The sequence below is a fragment of the Sitophilus oryzae genome, unplaced genomic scaffold, assembly GCF_002938485.1.
Source record: "Sitophilus oryzae breed Bouriz unplaced genomic scaffold, Soryzae_2.0 scaffold_172_pilon_pilon, whole genome shotgun sequence".
Taxonomy (NCBI): domain Eukaryota; kingdom Metazoa; phylum Arthropoda; class Insecta; order Coleoptera; family Curculionidae; genus Sitophilus; species Sitophilus oryzae.
Window position 1 is genome coordinate 329,835 of NW_022146424.1, and position 21,285 is coordinate 351,119.

A 21,285-nucleotide genomic window follows, 5' to 3' on the forward strand; every position below is an offset into this window, starting at 1 on the left:
TGTATTTCAGGAAAATATTTTAACTTCTATAGGGTGGCTCAAAAAAATGTGAGTGGATAGGGATGATTTTTTTTAAATGAAGCACCCTGTATATTATTGCATTTTGGCTTCCTTTCAGATCACTTTACATAATTCGAAGATATGAGTAAATATATTTCTGTAGTTTCAGAGATACTAATAAATAAATAAAAAAATATGTATTTTTCAGCCTTTCCTAAAATATTACAGTTGAGGGTTGGAACCTTTGGTGTTACACAGCAAAATAAAAACACTAAATCACCACAATACACCAAAACACTTTTACTTTTACACTGGACGCGCGTTTTGCTAACCATGTTAGCATCATCAGCAGATTATTATAAACTCAAAAATAAACAAATAATATATATAATAACTATAAAAAATACAAGAAACGGTCCTGAAATAAAAACTATATTAGGTATTTACTTTAGATGGCCTGTACTTACTTTGCTATAAATATCGTAATCGTAGATCATACAGGACGTTCAAAATTCGACGCCACACTTTATAAAAAATAAAATAATTTTTCTTAGTTTTTTTTTTAAATTGAACACCCTGTATATTATTTTTTCAATAGATGGAGAATTAAAAAATGAACATTTTTTGTATTTAGAGTATTTTAACAAATTAAATTCTTTAGATACTAAAAATAATAATACTAATTTGGTATTTTTGGTACTAATTTGTTTTTTTTTTTAAATAATTTGGTATTTTTGGTACTTTTTTCCCAAAATTGGTATTTATTGTACACCTTTTTTGGTAGCGGTTGGCCCCTCGAGTTGAATCGTTTAGATATTTTAATAGGTAGTTATTCATGAGCGCCGGACAGGGGGGGCAAGGGGGGGGGCATTTGCTCCCCCCCTGGATCACTGAAACAATAAAAATAAAAGCTATCTTCTTACATCCATCTGTAAAAAAAAATAATCATTATTATGAAATTGTTAGGTGTTACCTGTAAAATAATAAAAAATTTGGTAATTGTTGGGAAAACTGGAATTCGTCCGATTTTCACCAAAATTGGTATACACACTATTTTGAGGTCGTAGATTACGAATCTATTTTTTTCTTGACGGTCTCTTACCGTTTTTCAGAAAAACGGAAAATTATTTCAACATTGAATTTTTCTTTATTTCGGCCCTAAAAAGTAATAATTTCACTATATTTTCATTATATTATAGTTTATCTAAAAGCCACACTTGATTGGGGATAGAAAAGTGTCCAACATTTTACTGAAAAACACTTTTCTTAACAAAATAGCAAAGAAAATTGAGAACAGATGGAAGTTTCACATTTGATATATCCTTCTTTCTCTCTCCTATGTAATAAGAGAGACAAATATATTCTAGACCTAATCCAGAAATTTGAAAATTTACAACGTTGCCATATCTTCTATTTTTTCGGGTGATTAGGGATTTTAAATAAATTACCTATTATGAGATCGACAATAATTAAATATACACCTATATCCAGAAAATTACGCGGAAGAGTTTTGATTGCATTGGTTTTAACTTCTTTGCGGAGGGGTTAATCTTTTTAGTTAATCTAATAATATAACAACAAAATTAACACCCTCTGCATGGAAGTTGTAACCAATGCAATCAAAACTCTTTCGTGCAACTTCGTGGGTATAAATAGTCAGATCTCGTTGGTAAAATAGCAGTTATGGGAAGGAGCCGTTCTTCTGGCGACCGCCTTTCGTAATTGCAGAATGAGCGAAAAAAACACGCTAAATTTAACGTCCTAGAACTGTGATGCGTATGCGCAGAAGGAAATATGAAGACATTATTTCATTTGCGCATGCGCTGCAGACTTCTTGGACGGTTCAGAATCGGTAATAACAAGAACCCGAACAAAGCTATAACCTAACATTTTCAGATTGTTTACAAATTTATTTTAGCAAATTTTCCTCTATTATGCATAGAATTGGTTAAAAAAGTAACAGAAAATAGCAAAAACATTATTGATTATTGAATCCCCAAATACAAAATATGTGCTAGAAAACCTTAAAAATATGAGAAATTAAGAAAAATTCGATATTGAAATTATTTTCCGTTTTTCTGAAAAACGGTAAGAGACCGCCAAGAAAAAAGTTCAGATTCGTAATCTACGACTTCAAAATAGGGTGTATACCAATTTTGGTGAAAATCGGACGATTTCCAGTTTTCCCAATAATTACCAAAAATGTCAATTTTTTATTCATTTTTACCTTGCCCCCCCCTAAATTTCTTTCTTCCGGCGCCCATGTAGTTATTCTACCAGTCGGGTTGGCGACGAATCCAACAAATCAGAGCCCATTAAATTCGGTCCAACAGTTGTATAATGGTAAATGGTGTAACTAACCTCACTTTTTTTTATTTATTTAGATAAAATGCTTCGGCAAATTTACCGAACATATCTCATATTTTTCTTTAACCCCTGAAACTTTCTCAATTTATTACGTACTTCGCTTCATTACTCGGCTCGGCCGAATTTTCCAATAATTCCCCCCTTTCCCCTCCTTTTCCAGTGCTCGTCTGACCGTTAAAGCCCTGGCCCTTTTTACCCAACTCTCCCCCACTTCTGCAAAATATTGGGAACGTCATCGTATTCTTTAACGATGTAAATTTGATCGGTCCCGATTTCGAACTCAAAGAGAAAATATTTTCGGTTTTGTTGACTTAACTGGAAAATGCTTATTTATGGTTATCCAGTCTAAACAGCAGGTTTGTGGTTTCTGAATAGAATTTTGGATGTTTCAAGGGTTCTGGGTATTTCTACTATATATTGACGCTTGACTGAGTTCGATTTGAAGGATCGTACTGTTGGATTTATCTGTCTATGCCAAAAGTATTTAGGAATTACATACAAGAGAGAAGTTAAATGACCGGGTATTAAAAATATACAGGGTGTTTCAAAAAACATGTGCCATCTCTCGTGGGGAAATACCTCACATAAAAATACGATTTATTTTTCATATCAACGTAAGTCTAATTTTTCTAATTTTCTCGAAGTAATATTAGAGTTTTGAATGAAATTGCGACACATTTTAAAGCTAAAAAAGTGTCGACATCAAACCAAACCAAACCAGGGACGTGCATATGGGTTATCAGTGGAATATTTTTTTAAAAAAGGCATGTACGCCACTGACTTTTTTTCTCTTGTTACCGAAATAGTGTAAGCAGTTTAATGCCGATTAAAAGTTGTCTCTTGATATTTTGTCGATTTCGACCTCCTTGATAAGATAAAAACAATTTTATTAATTTGCCTTGATCCAATAGCAACCTTTAAAAAAAATGTAATATCATTAACTTGCGAAAGTTTTAAATAAGTACTCATTGATTTTTCATCAAAAAAATATGAATAAAAGTTCCTATAAACATGGGTATGAAAATGCACAGTTTTAGAGATACAGGATGTTAAAACGTTTTAAAATTAGGTTTTTTGTGATTATCTTAAATACAATTATTTTTTTATTTGAAATTGCTGTAGGTTGAACTCAAAAACGGTAAACTAATGGGATTGCTCATCCTCATAAGACGTAGGTTCGCCTCTTCCCGCTCTTCAGATGACAGTTGTGACGTCATAATAGTCCTTGTCATGATAGTGTGTATTATTAGTTGCCTATGGTAAACTTATAAAAATAACAGCTGAGAAATTTTGAGTTAAATATTTTGTCAATTTTAAATGTGAAAAAGGTGTTTTAAATTTTTAGAGATATAGAATGTATAAATACGTTCATTTTGTGTTGTGGATTGTGACAAAGTGCTTACTAAGTGCCTACGATATTGTTTATTAATTATTTTAAAGCAAAATATGAAAGTACTCTAAAAAAAATGCCTGCAAAAGGTGAAGCTGGGAACTGCTGTTCTTAAAAATGCATTTAATAATAAATGTAATAATTTTATTTTTCAGAAACTATTAGGGACAGAGTTTACCAAAAATGCTTTTTATATCCCCTAGTGGGTAAATGAATTTCTAGATATATTACGAATTTTTTTGGAACTTTAGTTTCGGAGATATAAATTTAATCGGACCTTTTTAAAAAAAATAATTTTATTTTTCAGAAACTATTAGAGACAGAGTTTACCAAAAATTCTTTTTATATCTACTAGTGGGTAAATGAATTTCTAGATATATTACAAATTTTTTTGGAACTTTAGTTTCGGAGATATTCATTTAATCGGACATTTTAAAAAAATTAATTTTATTTTTCAGAAACTATTAGAGACAGAGTTTACCAAAAATGCTTTTTATAACTACTAGTGGGTAAATGAATTTCTAGATATATTACGAATTTTTTGGAACTTTAGTTTCGGAGATATTAATTTAATCGGACCTTTTTAAGAAAATTAATTTTATTTTTCAGAAACTATTTGAGACAGAGTTTACCAAAAATGCTTTTTATATCTACTAGTGGGTAAATGAATTTCTAGATATATTACGAATTTTTTGGGAACTTTAGTTTCGGAGATATTAATTTAATCGGACCTTTTTAAGAAAATTAATTTTATTTTTCAGAAACTATTTGAGACAGAGTTTACCAAAAATGCTTTTTATAACTACTAGAGGGTAGATGAATTTCTAGATATATTACGATTTTTTTGGGAACTTTAGTTTCGGAGATATAAATTTAATCGAAACTTTTTAAAAAAAATAATTTTATTTTTCAGAAACTATTTGAGACAGAGTTTACCAAAAATGCTTTTTATATCTACTAGTGGGTAAATGAATTTCTAGATATATTACGAATTTTTTGGGAACTTTAGTTTCGGAGATATCCGAGTATTTAATACGATTTATGCAGTTAATGTTCTATACTGCATACATATAAGGTGTTTAAATAAATAAACTAAATTATGAACGTTTTGCATCCGGCAACCAATAATGCACGTGTGTGTATTATTGGTTGCCGGTTCCCGGATAAGAACCAATAACTATGACAAGGATTACAATGACGTCACAAAGCGAGGAGTTTTCGCATGCACCTGGCAGACACTTTTGGCTGAATGAGCAGTCCTATTAGGTTAACTCTGTTCTTGGGTTGAACTAATAGTAATAATAACTAATAGTAATATAATTTAATATATATTTTATTAATTTTATTTTTATTTTAATTTTATTAATTATTGTAATTACTAAAATTACGTTTATCTCATCAAGGAGGCCGAATTCGACAAAATATCAAGAGATAACTTTTAATTGGCATTAAACGGCCTACAAAATTTTGACATCAAAAGAAAAAAAATCAGTGGCGCACATTTTTTTTTTGAAAAATATTTCAGTGATTACCTATGTATATGCACGTCCCTGATTTATTATGGACACATTTTTAGCATTAATTTATAGTAACTTTTATTCTCGAAATTTCATTCGAATCACTAAAAGTACTTGGAAGAAAATTATAATAAATCGATTATTAAGACTTAACACCGTGAACAGGAACGAATTTTCCTTTTACAGTTTTTCAAATAAGTCCAAAATACCGGAATTTAAAAATTAAAAAAATATTTTATTTTTTAAAATATTTGAGACCCATCGATTTTTTTTCTGTATTTCCATCCTTTTTAGTGCCGTAACCATAGGGTGAAGCCGTAACCTGTCCGTAGCATCATATCAGAGATTAAGATATTATACCGTCAGAAAATTTGCGGTTCAAAACAAACAGTTCTAAAAAGTTTTCTAAAATATAAAAGAAAATTAAAAAAAACCATAGACCTTCCTGGGGTTGAACTTAAAAATATTTGCACTTTTTAAGACTCACCCTGTATAATATCACGTGTACTTAGATCTTGGCTTGCTTTTACGATTATTCAAGTTTAATGTTTTAAATGCCCTTTACTAAAATTCATCTCAAATATATCCATAATATAGCGCTTATCCTCTATAACGTTGAGTTATCCAATAACATCTATAGTCCTGTTAAATATTCGAGTAAATAATTCCTTCCGGCTTTAAACAATATTATATCTGGCTGCAATTCCCGGCTCTTAAGGCATAAAATATTTAATGGAGTGCCAAGCACTCCCAGAGTTATAGTTGCAAATTAAATTTGCTGCTCTAGCCTACAGAGCCAGTATGGAATACGATCTACTTAACTAAAGATATAGCTATAACCTAAAATATGGGGTTTTCAAATCGAAAAAAAAAAAACGTTTTGAATACCTAAATACTGGTGAAATTAGCACCTCAAAATAATAAATCTTTAAAAAATGCATTCACTTAATAAAAAAGTTTCAAGCTTGACAATTCTAAAAAAACTTATTAACTAACTTCTTTTTCTCTTCCAGTACATACATCATATCCAACACCACAGATGTTCAAGTATTCCGAGAATTTCCCAATCAGTACACGGAGATTTTCCCTCAGAATTTCCCTATTACGTGATCTAATCCCGCCCTAGAATTATCTAATATCTTAACCACCCTGTACCAGCCAGCCAGACCCCAACAATTCTCGGCTTCGAGTGTAACGACACTCAAACACATGTTCGAAACCTCAGATCGCTTAATAATGACCCAGTTGGATTAACGAAATCATTTGCGAATACCTTTTATAGGCACCCTCCTGCCTAAATCACCCCTTTTCTTGCGCATTGGAAAGGGACCGGTTTATGAAAGAATGCAATTTTCAATAAAATGCATGCTATGATGCCATATTTTGATTTTACTTACAGCCGAATAGTTTTAAATTTAAAATATGAACAAGATGTTATGTTATTTTCCATAATTTATTTTCGTTTCTTCATCAATTTTTTTTCCATCTCCTGGGTTGCACACGGTGCGCGGTGCCTCGTTGCATCGTTTGCTTCCTGGTTTTTTGTGTTTTGGGATCGGTTTCATCGCTTCCTGGTTCCTTACCGTACTGATGAAGCCTGAAGGCAGTAACATCAGTGTGCACTAGTGTAGGTGTGTGGTTGTGTGAGTGATTCAAATAATTTCTGAAGTAACGTCAATATTTTGATGAAAATTGGTGTCTGGGAGTTTTTTAACATGAGAAATATAATTTTGATGGAAATCTTTGATTTTTCTCAGTTGTAATCGTGGGAAATGTTTAGAGTAGTCTTTACCGTAACAGAACGTAAAACAGAAAGAATTATCAAGCCTTATCAAAATAAAATTACCATTTTTATACTAAAATGATCATATCGATCTCGTTGGAAAATTAATTCAGACGGCAACGTCGTAATCGTACACGCATTGTTCGAGTTGGCTGTGATTAAACGTCTGGTGGTTACGGAAAACAATACCTTCACCCCCTGGGGGTTGCAGTAGGCGTTTCAACGTAAGCGAAAAATCGCGGTTGGCTTTGGGTCTCGAATCGCGATTGTTTACCGTTCTCCAGAACAAATAAAGCGTATATGAGTGTCTGGTTTATTATTCTAGCACCCGAAAGAATCTGTAAGAGTTAATTATTTGTAGCGGTAATTCTTATTGAATAAAAATACTCAGTAAGGAAAGCGTCTAATACTATTTTTTATATCTAAGCAGCATGAAATAGATGTCTTTTGACTGATAGGGATGTAATGATTTGCATAAAGAAGCTGAATAACACATTGTTGAACTCACTGAGTAAGAATTGGAGAATAAAACACAAACTGAAGAAAGAAGTAAAGATGTTGTAGTTCTCCGCACTACAGAAGTTAACAGTGGCAATTCTACACAAAAGTCAATGTTACTATAGCACATGAACTTTAAAAATTGAAGAAACACATTCGAAAATTAAGCAAGAGCTATTTAAAAAAATCCAGGAATTCAAATATTTTTTTTCCAAAAAAAAGTTTACGGTATCGGAATATATTACCCTTAACAATATTTGCACTTATTTAAGACTCTCCCTGTATAGTTTATGTAATAAAAAGTTTGTCCAAATATACGCGGTTTTGAGTAATGCGGTGTTTTCAAGGAAGGTAACCACCGCGTAGAATAACTCCTGTATTTCTGATTACAATCCTTACACGAAATAAATCACTTCCCAAGATATTATAAGCTTTTAAGTGGACGATATATCCTCCTCCTTACAATACATACACAAGGACTACTAACAACGCTGTCATAAGCAACCATAGGCGTAGCTAGATTTTGACTTGAGGTGGGACAAAAATAAATATCAAAGGTAGGTAAAGTCTAGCCAAAGGGCCAGGGAAATTTTCAACACATAACATCCAAAAAATAATAGAAAATACAATTTATATTTGAATTAAAATTCACTGTCATATATCCGGTCATTGGACAGACTTTGCCAAAAACTGCCTTACCTCATACTTTACTCAACATAACAGTGACTTCATCTTAAAAAAGTGCTCAAGGGCCTAATTTTTTTTTAAATTTGGATTTTAAATTTTGAATTTCACTTGAATCAATCTGTTCCTCTATCTATCAGATTTTAGCAAATTTAAAAAACATTTTCACAGGACAAACACACATGTGTGTTGAAAATTCCTTACCAAACCACATTACTTTGATACCACTGATATCGGAGATGGCGAACTAACTTCTTTAGAACCGTCTCAGATACTGACTTTTCCAAGCCCCAAGGCTGTATGATGAGTTTTAACTCAAGAAAAGAGGACACAATAGATCTACCGGGTACGTCTCAAAAGTGGCTCACACCTATAACTTTTTTATTTTTTCAGATACAGGAAAATGACTATAACAAACAGGAAATGACTATAACTTTTGATTTTTAAATGGCACCCTCGGTATTTTTTTACTTTATTGGATAGAAAATGACATTCTGAATCTAATGACATATCATATGTCAACTTTTGGCATATTCGCTCAAAAACAAATTGTATCTTAAATTTCAATCTAGAGTGCCATGGCTGTGTTAAAAACACTAATTTTTAATCAAGGAGTCTTGAAAAAATAGATTTGATCGTCTAATGTTTTTAGTGTCTTATCCTGACCGGTTGAAAGATGCCCAAATCGTATTTTTAATCATATCTCAATTTTTTCAAATGGAACGAGGGACATTTGAAAAAATGGAATGGATCGTTAGCATATTTGGGAAAAGCATTTTTTTACGAATAATTTGATACCACACACTTGGTATGGTATTGAGTCAAATTGTCGTTATGAATCGCATGTTACAATTTCAAATAAACCATAGGCGAAAATGTCATTAACATATGATATGTCATTCTATTCAGAGGAACCGGAAGTGACCGAAAACAATTGAATATGTCAATCAATCCGAATTTATGTCATATACTAACATACCAAATCTCGTTGTTTTATCTGAAAATATATAAAAAGTTATAGAGGTGAGCAACTTTTGAGACGCACCCGGTATAAGGTCTTCGTGATTCCTGAGCTAGTCATTAGGTTTGGGCACCTGTCCCACTTTGCCCCATCGTGACTACGCCTATGTAAGCAACAGCAAAAGACGTTTGTTGGTCCAAGACGACGCAAACCCATTGCAAACAAACCCTTATTCTCTATATCTATAGCCACACAAAAGCTATAAACCCATTTTAATGCCGGCTATATAACTCTATAATATCCTGCGCAAATTTGCAACTGCTATTCAAAACTATCTGCCGCTTATAAGTTACGGCCCTCGCGCTGAACGACCATTATAAAAGAAGGAAACTGTAAAAGTGATATTTACGCGCGTCGTTTTGACACCCAGAATGAAAGACAATTCGGAGCGATTCAGGTATAACGAATATTTATAGACGTTTTAATGAAGACGTTGTTAAACGTGTGTCTTACGGTTTACGGTGCAGTATTTTTAATGTAATTGCAAGTTTAGTGCGCGTTTCAAGCATTGTCTAAGTGTCGGTAAATTAAAGTTTAAATATCGAGGTTTCGTTGTGTTTTTCGATTTTTTTTAAATCATGACAGGCGCTCTCCATTTTCGTGGACAGCAAACTACAGGAAAGAGAAATATGGGCATTAGATACAGATACGACGGACGGCGCGGCCGTCTATTCCACATAGAAATATTCACGTAAAGATACGTATAAAATTCATCACAGAACTTCAATACGCTGATGACTGCGCTCTAGTAGCAAACAAGTTACAACAATTAAAACAAATGCTGAACACATATACCTGGGCATACGAGGCTTTGGGCCTTAGGCTGAACATCGATAAAACTAAAATTATGTGCATTCCCCCGGAAAATCACAACTATGCTATAAAAATGGGAGAATTATTGGAATATGTAGCGGAATTCAATTCACTGTTCGGTTTTTATATGATTCAAAATAAAAAATATATAAATTGTAAAATTAGTAATTTTTTAATGGCCATAATGCGTTCTTTCAAAATCATTGAACAACTAAATCATTTCCATAGATCCAGTGACGTACCGTGACTTTGAATTCTGAGACCAAAAACTGAAACAATAATTTGTCAAAAAAATCATATTACAGCTATATGTTTTATTTTGCGTGAAAATATTAACTAATAAGTTAGAATAATTATAATTCTTCCCTAACTAATAAGTGGTTTTATCGCTAAATTTAACTAAAGCTAAGTATAACACAAATCTTAAATACGTGGACTATTATAACAACAAATACATCGTAAAAGACTATTATGATAGCATTCTGAACGAGAATTCAAGTTAAACTTTTTAGAAAATAATTTAAAGGAAAAATGAACCTGCTCAGATGCTTGTTCCGCGTAAAATCCTAGAGCTCTATGATTTGCTTTTATGAACTCTGGTACATGATACAGAATTGCATGAATCTTTGGAGTAATCTTAATATCTAAGTTGAGTATTTCCAATCTAAATTGTTCGATGTCATGTTCAAAATCTTTGTTTAGTGCTTGACCAAAACAACTCGAAACTACTTGATTGAATGCAGAAAACACTGCAATGTATTTATTTCCTAAAAAAAAGATGTTTAAGTTTTTGCTTGTCAAAACTTTGAATAGGATTCTTTGCCGGGCGATATCGTCTTCAAAATATCCACTTTCTTTAAAAGTTGTCTGGCGTTATTTCCGTTACATTTTCCATAATGATCTAGTTTCAATCCCGCTTTTTTATCCATTCTGTTGCAGAGAAGTGTAAAAAATGGTGTTATTAATATCTATATTAATTAGTAGTAGGAATTTGTATCAAAAATTAATATATTTAGATGTTCGTAGTTGTTTTTCATTATTTTTAAAACTAGTTATGTTATACCGTACGATCGAGAAAAAACGGCGTCAGCGATGGCTATGGAATGAAGATCGCTGTCAATTTATATGGGAAATGTCATTGACGCCGTTTTTTTTTCGATTATACGGTAGATTCATAAAACCACTAGTTGCGTTATGAATCTCGTAAATGTAATTGAAATGAATACTAAAAAAATAGTGATGTAAAAACGTTAAAACTAAACGGCTGTAGATGAAGTTAAGAAAAGTCAGTTTCATTTTTTTCCAAAACTGATAGTGTCAGACCTGTGATTCCCCTTCACAGAAATCGATTATTGCGGCCTCAGTGACGAAATATAACAGCAAACCGCACTCCTGCTGCTAGACGTTCGAGGCGCGCCATTCCAGTCCTGCAGATTCCCTCTCTGCTCTGCCCTTCCTGTCCGCCGTTCCTGTTCCTGCGTCCTGGCCGGGACATTCTCCTGATATATTATGCTTATGGTCCTGACGCTTGATATATTGGGATGAGTCACGGGCTGTGTCCCATGGATTTCCGCAGAAAATTTAGGCGAACATTTCAAGTTTTCCGTGCAATTTTAAGAACTTTTGTTTGACTAAAATTAATAAACTTTCTGTATTATTACGTATTTTTTTATTATGTATTTTAAAGTCGATTATATTGTGTTTTAGTGGACTGATTTTGATGAATTTTTAAGCAATTTGTACCTAAAGTATTTGACTTTTTAGTATCTTTTTCTAAATTACAAATGAAAGTTGCTATCTGTGAATTATACGAGCGAAAACAGAATGTTAATATTTTGGAGTAAGCTTGAAACATCTTGTGGTTTCCACAGGGTGTTTTAAACTTTTACCAAAATATCAACATTTTGTTTCCTTCGTATAATTGTCAGATGGAAAGATTCATTTTTAATTTAGAAAGAGATACTAAAAAGCCAAATAACTTAGCTACAAATTGCTTAAAATATCATCAAAATCGGCTTTAGAATACATATATTTTTGTAAATATAGTATAACTATTATCTCTATTTTTCTAGCTCCATTAATGATTTTCGTTTAATAATCGGCATTTTAATTTCCATTAACAGCAGCTACGAACGAGTATAAGCAATAAAGCACGTACAAAATGCTAGGAAATTGAAACCTTGCAACTGACAGCAGAAACCTCGACATTTTGACGATCGATTACTTGAAAAACGAACCGCTTAAAATACTTTTCTTCTATTTGCACCTCTCCAGCGCAACTAATTACAGATTTCACACCAAAAAATAAGTAAATAAATCTGATTTATCGGGTGTATGAGGAAATCTAACGACGCGCTTGTGCTGCAATCACGTGTGTAAGTGACACGTTTGAGTAGATAATTCGGAAAATCGGTGAAAATAGACGGAAAGCTTTATTAGCGACCGTCGATTTCCATTTGCTGAAAAGAGAGAAAAAACACTGTCTGGCGGAAGCGATAGTCCAATTAATAGGAGGGGCACTCGAGTTGGCAGTGCCTGGAAAATATTTGGATACGTCGGAAATGTGGAAAGCGCCCAGCCGGCAAGCACTCGACAAAAGCTACCAAGGGCTAAATTAAATTTTCCCCGCTTATAGATCGGTTAAATTTGGCTAGAGTTATCTTGGTTTTGTTACGTTGGAGTGTCAGACCAGAATCAAAAGCGAAAAGGACTAAATTATGTCCCATTTCTTGATAATATGGCAACATAGGAATTATATTAAATTTACAAGAAAGAAAATCCAGAAAAGATCGAGTGGGGTTCTCAAAATTTTAGCAAAAAATTATTTTTTTTTTGAAATTTTCAAAATAAAATAACTCCGTTATTTTGGACTTATTTGAAAAACGACAAAGAGAAAATATGTTTCTTTAACTACTTCAAACTCCTAAACCATCCTATTTTTAAGTATGATTAACCCTATTCTATAAGAAATTTATGCCCTCAATCTCAGTATCACACTTCTTCAGCTATTGGTAAACTCCTGATGGACACTGACCATCAAGTTCAAAAATTTATCGATAAATAATTTTGTTACAGTTTAACTATGATAATTTAAATAGTTTTTAGTATAAATAATTGTATTTCATAAGAAAATTATCCTCTCCGCCTCAGTATCACACTTCTTCAGCTATTGGTAAGCTCCTGATGGACACATGCCATCGACTTCGAAAATTTATCGATAAATGTTTTTGTTACAGTTTGACTTGGGTAATTTAAATATTTTTAAATATGATTAACCCTATTCTATAAGAAATTTATGCCCTCAATCTCAGTATCACACTTCTTCAGCTATTGGTAAACTCCTGATGGACACTGGCCATCAAGTTCAAAAATTTATCGATAAATAATTTTGTTACAGTTTAACTATGATAATTTAAATAGTTTTAATTTAAATAATTGTATTTCATAAGAAAATTATCCTCTCCGCCTCAGCATCACACTTCTTCAGCTATTGGTAAGCTCCTGATGGACACATGCCATCGACTTCGAAAATTTATCGATAAATGTTTTTGTTACAGTTTGACTTGGGTAATTTAAATATTTTTAAGTATGATTAACCCTATTCTATAAGAAATTTATGCCCTCGATCTCAGTATCACACTTCTTCAGCTATTGGTAAACTCCTGATGGACACTGGCCATCAAGTTCAAAAAATTTATCGATAAATAATTTTTTGTTACAGTTTAACTATGATAATTTAAATAGTTTTTAGTATAAATAATTGTATTTCATAAGAAAATTATCCTCTCCACCTCAGTATCACACTTCTTCAGCTATTGGTAAGCTCCTGATGGACACATGCCATCGACTTCGAAAATTTATCGATAAATGTTTTTGATACAGTTTGACATGGGTAATTTAAATATTTTTAAGTATGATTAACCCTATTCTATAAGAAATTTATGCCCTCAATCTCAGTATCACACTTCTTCAGCTATTGGTAAACTCCTGATGGACACTGGCCATCAAGTTCAAAAATTTATGGATAAATAATTTTGTTACAGTTTAACTATGATAATCTAAATAGTTTTTAGTATAAATAATTGTATTTCATAAGAAAATTATCCTCTCCGCCTCAGTATCACACTTCTTCAGCTATTGGTAAGCTCCTGATGGACACTGGCCATCAAGTTCAAAAATTTATCGATAAATAATTTTGTTACAGTTTAACTATGATAATTTAAATAGTTTTTAGTATAAATAATTGTATTTCATAAGAAAATTATCCTCTCCACCTCAGTATCACACTTCTTCAGCTATTGGTAAGCTCCTGATGGACACATGCCATCGACTTCGGAAAATTTATCGATAAATGTTTTGATACAGTTTGACATGGGTAATTTAAATATTTTTGGGTATGATTAACCCTATTCTATAAGAAATTTATGCCCTCAATCTCAGTATCACACTTCTTCAGCTATTGGTAAACTCCTGATGGACACTGGCCATCAAGTTCAAAATTTATGGATAAATAATTTTGTTACAGTTTAACTATGATAATCTAAATAGTTTTTAGTATAAATAATTGTATTTCATAAGAAAATTATCCTCTCCGCCTCAGTATCACACTTCTTCAGCTATTGGTAAGCTCCTGATGGACACATGCCATCGACTTCGAAAATTTATCGATAAATGTTTTTGTTACAGTTTGACTTGGGTAATTTAAATATTTTTAAGTATGATTAACCCTATTCTATAAGAAATTTATGCCCTCAATCTCAGTATCGCACTTCTTCAGCTATTGGTAAACTCCTGATGGACACTGGCCATCAAGTTCCAAAATTTATCGATAAATAATTTTGTTACAGTTTAACTATGATAATTTAAATAGTTTTTAGTATAAATAATTGTATTTCATAAGAAAATTATCCTCTCCACCTCAGTATCACACTTCTTCAGCTATTGGTAAGCTCCTGATGGACACATGCCATCGACTTCGAAAATTTATTGATAAATGTTTTTGTTACAGTTTGACTTGGGTAATTTAAATATTTTTAAGTATGATTAACCCTACTCTATAAGAAATTTATGCCCTCAATCTCAGTATCACACTTCTTCAGCTATTGGTAAACTCCTGATGGACACTGGCCATCAAGTTCAAAAATTTATCGATAAATAATTTTGTTACAGTTTAACTATGATAATTTAAATAGTTTTTAGTATAAATAATTGTATTTCATAGAAAAATTATCCTCTCCACTTCAGTATCACACTTCTTCAGCTATTGGTAAGCCCTGATGGACACATGCCATCGACTTCGAAAATTTATCGATAAATGTTTTTTTGTTACAGTTTGACTTGGGTAATTTAAATATTTTTAAGTATGATTAACCCTATTCTATAAGAAATTTATGCCCTCAATCTCAGTATCACACTTCTTCAGCTATTGGTAAACTCCTGATGGACACTGGCCATCAAGTTCAAAAAATTTATCGATAAATAATTTTGTTACAGTTTAACTATGATAATTTAAATAGTTTTTAGTATAAATAATTGTATTTCATAAGAAAATTATCCTCTCCGCCTCAGTATCACACTTCTTCAGCTATTGGTAAGCTCCTGATGGACACATGCCATCGACTTCGAAAATTTATTGATAAATGTTTTTGTTACAGTTTGACTTGGATAATTTAAATATTTTCAAGTATGATTAACCCTATTCTATAAGAAATTTATGCCCTCAATCTCAGTATCACACTTCTTCAGCTATTGGTAAACTCCTGATGGACACTGGCCATCAAGTTCAAAAATTTATCGATAAATAATTTTGTTACAGTTTAACTATGATAATTTAAATAGTTTTTAGTATAAATAATTGTATTTCATAAGAAAATTATCCTCTCCGCCTCAGTATCACACTTCTTCAGCTATTGGTAAGCTCCTGATGGACACATGCCATCGACTTCGAAAAATTTATCGATAAATGTTTTTTGTTACAGTTTGACTTGGGTAATTTAAATATTTTTAAGTATGATTAACCCTATTCTATAAGAAATTTATGCCCTCAATCTCAGTATCACACTTCTTCAGCTATTGGTAAACTCCTGATGGACACTGGCCATCAAGTTCTAAAAAATTTATCGATAAATAATTTTGTTACAGTTTAACTATGATAATTTAAATAGTTTTTAGTATAAATAATTGTATTTCATAAGAAAATTATCCTCTCCACCTCAGTATCACACTTCTTCAGCTATTGGTAAGCTCCTGATGGACACATGCCATCGACTTCGAAAATTTATCGATAAATGTTTTTGTTACAGTTTTACTTGAGTAATTTAAATATTTTTAAGTATGACTAACCCTATTCTATAAGAAATTTATGCCCTCAATCTCAGTATCACACTTCTTCAGCTATTGGTAAACTCCTGATGGACACTGGCCATCAAGTTCAAAAATTTATCGATAAATAATTTTGTTACAGTTTACTTATGATAATTTAAATAGTTTTTAGTATAAATAATAGTATTTCATAAGAAAATTATCCTCCCCACCTCAGTAACACACTTCTTCAGCTATTGGTAAACTCCTGATGGACACATGCCATCGACTTTGAAAATTTATCGATAAATGTTTTTTTTACAGTTTGACTTGGATAATTTAAATATTTTTAAGTATGATTAACCATATTCCATAAGAAATTTATGCCCTCAATCACAGTATCACACTTCTTCAGCTATTGGTAAACTCCTGATGGACACATGTCATCAAGTTCAAAAATTTATCGATAAATAATTTTGTTACAGTTTACTTATGATAATTTAAATAGTTTTTAGTATAAATAATAGTATTTCATAAGAAAATTATCCTCCCCATCTCAGTAACACACTTCTTCAGCTATTGGTAAACTCCTGATGGACACATGCCATCGACTTCGAAAATTTATCGATAAATGTTTTTGTTACAGTTTGACTTGGATAATTTAAATATTTTTAAGTATGATTAACCATATTCCATAAGAAATTTATGCCCTCAATCTCCGTATCACACTTCTTCAGCTATTGGTAAACTCCTGATGGACACTGGCCATCAAGTTCGAAAATTTATCAATAAATAATTTTGTTACAGCTTAACTATGATAATTTAAATAGTTTTTAGTATAAATAATTGTATTTCATAAGAAAATTATCCTCTCCACCTCAGTATCACACTTCTTCAGCTATTGGTAAGCTCCTGATGGACACATGCCATCGACTTCGAAAATTTATCGATACATGTTTTTGTTGCAGTTTGACTTGGGTAATTTAAATATTTTTAAGTATGATTAACCCTATTCTATAAGAAATGTATGCTCTCAATCTCAGTATCACACTTCTTCAGCTATTGGTAAACTCCTGATGGACACTGGCCATCAAGTTCAAAAATTTATCCATAAATAATTTTGTTACAGTTTAACTATGATAATTTAAATAGTTTTTAGTATAAATAATTGTATTTCATAAGAAAATTATCCTCTCCGCCTCAGTATCACACTTCTTCAGCTATTGGTAAGCTCCTGATGGACACATGCCATCGACTTCGAAAATTTATCGATATATGTTTTTGTTACAGTTTGACTTGGGTAATTTAATATTTTTAAGTATGATTAACCCTATTCTATAAGAAATTTATGCCCTCAATCTCAGTATCACACTTCTTCAGCTATTGGTAAACTCCTGATGGACACTGGCCATCAAGTTCAAAAATTTATCGATAAATAATTTTGTTACAGTTTAACTATGATAATTTAAATAGTTTTTAGTATAAATAATTGTATTTCATAAGAAAATTATCCTCTCCACCTCAGTATCACACTTCTTCAGCTATTGGTAAGCTCCTGATGGACACATGCCATCAAGTTCAAAAATTTATCGATAAATAATTTTGTTACAGTTTAACTATGATAATTTAAATAGTTTTTAGTATAAATAATTGTATTTCATAAGAAAATTATCCTCTCCACCTCAGTATCACACTTCTTCAGCTATTGGTAAGCTCCTGATGGACACATGCCATCGACTTCGAAAATTTATCGATAAATGTTTTTGTTACAGTTTGACTTGGGTAATTTAAATATTTTTAAATATGATTAACCCTATTCTATAAGAAATTTATGCCCTCAATCTCATTATCACACTTCTTCAGCTATTGGTAAACTCCTGATGGACACTGGCCATCAAGTTCAAAAATTTATCGATAAATAATTTTGTTACAGTTTAACTATGATAATTTAAATAGCTTTTAGTATAAATAATTGTATTTCATAAGAAAATTATCCTCTCCACCTCAGTATCACACTTCTTCAGCTATTGGTAAGCTCCTGATGGACACATGCCATCGACTTCGAAAATTTATCGATAAATGTTTTTGTTACAGTTTGACTTGGGTAATTTAAATATTTTTAAATATGATTAACCCTATTCTATAAGAAATTTATGCCCGCAATCTCATTATCACACTTCTTCAGCTATTGGTAAACTCCTGATGGACACTGGCCATCAAGTTCAAAAATTTATCGATAAATAATTTTGTTACAGTTTAACTATGGTAATTTAAATAGTTTTTAGTATAAATAATTGTATTTCATAAGAAAATTATCCTCTCCGCCTCAGTATCACACTTCTTCAGCTATTGGTAAGCTCCTGATGGACACATGCCATCGACTTCGAAAATTTATCGATAAATGTATTTGTTACAGTTTGACTTGGGTAATTTAAATATTTTTAAGTATGATTAACCTTATTCTATAAGAAATCTATGCCCTCAATCTCAGTATCACACTTCTTCAGCTATTGGTAAACTCCTGATGGACACTGGCCATCAAGTTCAAAAATTTATCGATAAATAATTTTGTTACAGTTTAACTATGATAATTTAAATAGTTTTTAGTATAAATAATTGTATTTCATAAGAAAATTATCCTCTCCACCTCAGTATCACACTTCTTCAGCTATTGGTAAGCTCCTGATAGACACATGCCATCGACTTCGAAAATTTATCGATAAATGTTTTTGTTACAGTTTGACTTGGGTAATTTAAATATTTTTAAGTATGATTAACCCTATTCTATAAGAAATTTATGCCCTCAATCTCAGTATCACACTTCTTCAGCTATTGGTAAACTCCTGATGGACACTGGCCATCAAGTTCAAAAATTTATCGATAAATAATTTTGTTACAGTTTAACTATGATAATTTAAATAGCTTTTAGTATAAATAATTGTATTTCATAAGAAAATTATCCTCTCCGCCTCAGTATCACACTTCTTCAGCTATTGGTAAGCTCCTGATGGACACATGCCATCGACTTCGAAAATTTATCGATAAATGTTTTTGTTACAGTTTGACTTGGGTAATTTAAATATTTTTAAGCATGATTAACCCTATTCTATAAGAAATTTATGCCCTCAATCTCAGTATCACACTTCTTCAGTTATTGGTAAACTCCTGATGGACACTGGCCATCAAGTTCAAAAATTTATCAATAAATAATTTTGTTACAGTTTAACTATGATAATTTAAATAGTTTTTAGTATAAATAATTGTAATGTATTGTAATATAACAACCTACACAGTAAAAACCTAACTTTTTTCCTTTCAAGACTTGTCGTCAATCCTCTTGTAATAAGTGTTTCTAAATACAACATGCAGCGCGTGCTTTACGACGATTGAGCCAATTTATGAAGTGGAGGTGACAATTATTTCGCAGCTTTAACTTGGCCTCCCTCCGTTTGACGATGGGGTGGACTCTAGTTTTTTCTTCTTTGCTATTATTGGAAAGTACGTCACTTTAAATGAGATATTTAGTATCTCAAAGTTAGACTTTGGAAAATAGATTGTCGTCGTTGAGATGCTTTGTTTGAAAGAAAGTTTCAATATCTTTAGATTGTTAAGTTATTAATTCAGTACCTTGTTGTGATGTATTATAATTAATAACTAAGGCACTGAAAAATGCAAAAAATTACAAAGAACAAAGAAAAAAACTATTTAAAATATTTAAATGCAACTATTCGAGAACACTTTATTTTTTTTAACAGATACGTCTACAAAAACGGTTGACGTTCTGTTAAAATGACATTATATCAAGTTAAACTTCAAAATTAACAATTACTACCTGATAACAATTACTTAATATGGTAAAACCAAAAGGCTTCACACTTTCTGTATGATTATTTTTAATTTGTTTTTAATTTTTACGTATGTTATGTTTATTTATGTTATGTTCTTCAAAACCAAAGAAGCGATTGTCATACATTACTAAAATCTATAGATGCATGAGCAATACATTTATTTTTATTAGATTGTATTAAAAAACCCGCTTTTATTTTTCTTTTAGAGGCTATCGCTTCTTTCATTATAATTTTGGCGTTGTTAAAATACATTATTCTGTGCCCTGTGTTCCATGAATGCTAACAAATCTTAGATTTGTGAAAGTCGCCTTTTAAACGTCTAGATGTTTCACCAATATAAAATTTATCGCATTCACATGGTATTTTGAATATCACATTGATTGTTGTTCAGTATTCATTGGTTTAGTGTGTGTTAAAATTTATCTAATTGTATTTTGTGTTTTGAAAGATGTTCGTATATGTTATATTGTTTTCCTATCCTTCTTATTTTTTCCGAAACGCCTCGTATGTATGGAATTGTAGTTGTATAATATTATTGTGTACTGTTTTCATTGTGTGTATTCTGTCTATGATTTGAGGTTTGTATTTGTAATGTTTTATCAATAAAAGATGGTGGATAGTCAGTTAAAAAAAACGAGGTTTGGTATGTTAATATATGACATAAACTAAGATTGATTTTGACATATTCAATTGTTTTTGGTCACTTCGTAAATAACTGCAAATTTTGATTTTCAAATGGCACCCTCGATATTTTTTTACTTTATTCGATAGAAAATGACACTCTGAATAGAATGAAACTTTTGACATTTTCGCATATGGTTTATTTGAAATTGTAACATGCGCTTCATAACGATAATTTGACTCGAAATACCATTCCTTGATTAAAAATTAGTGTTTTAAACACAGCCATTACACTCTAGATTGAAATTTAAAATACGAGTTTTTTGTAAGCGAAAATGTCAAAAGTTGACATATGATATGTCATTCTATTCAGTGTCATTTTCTATCCAATAAAGTAAAAATATATCGAGGGTGCCATTTAAAAATCAAAAGTTGTGATAATT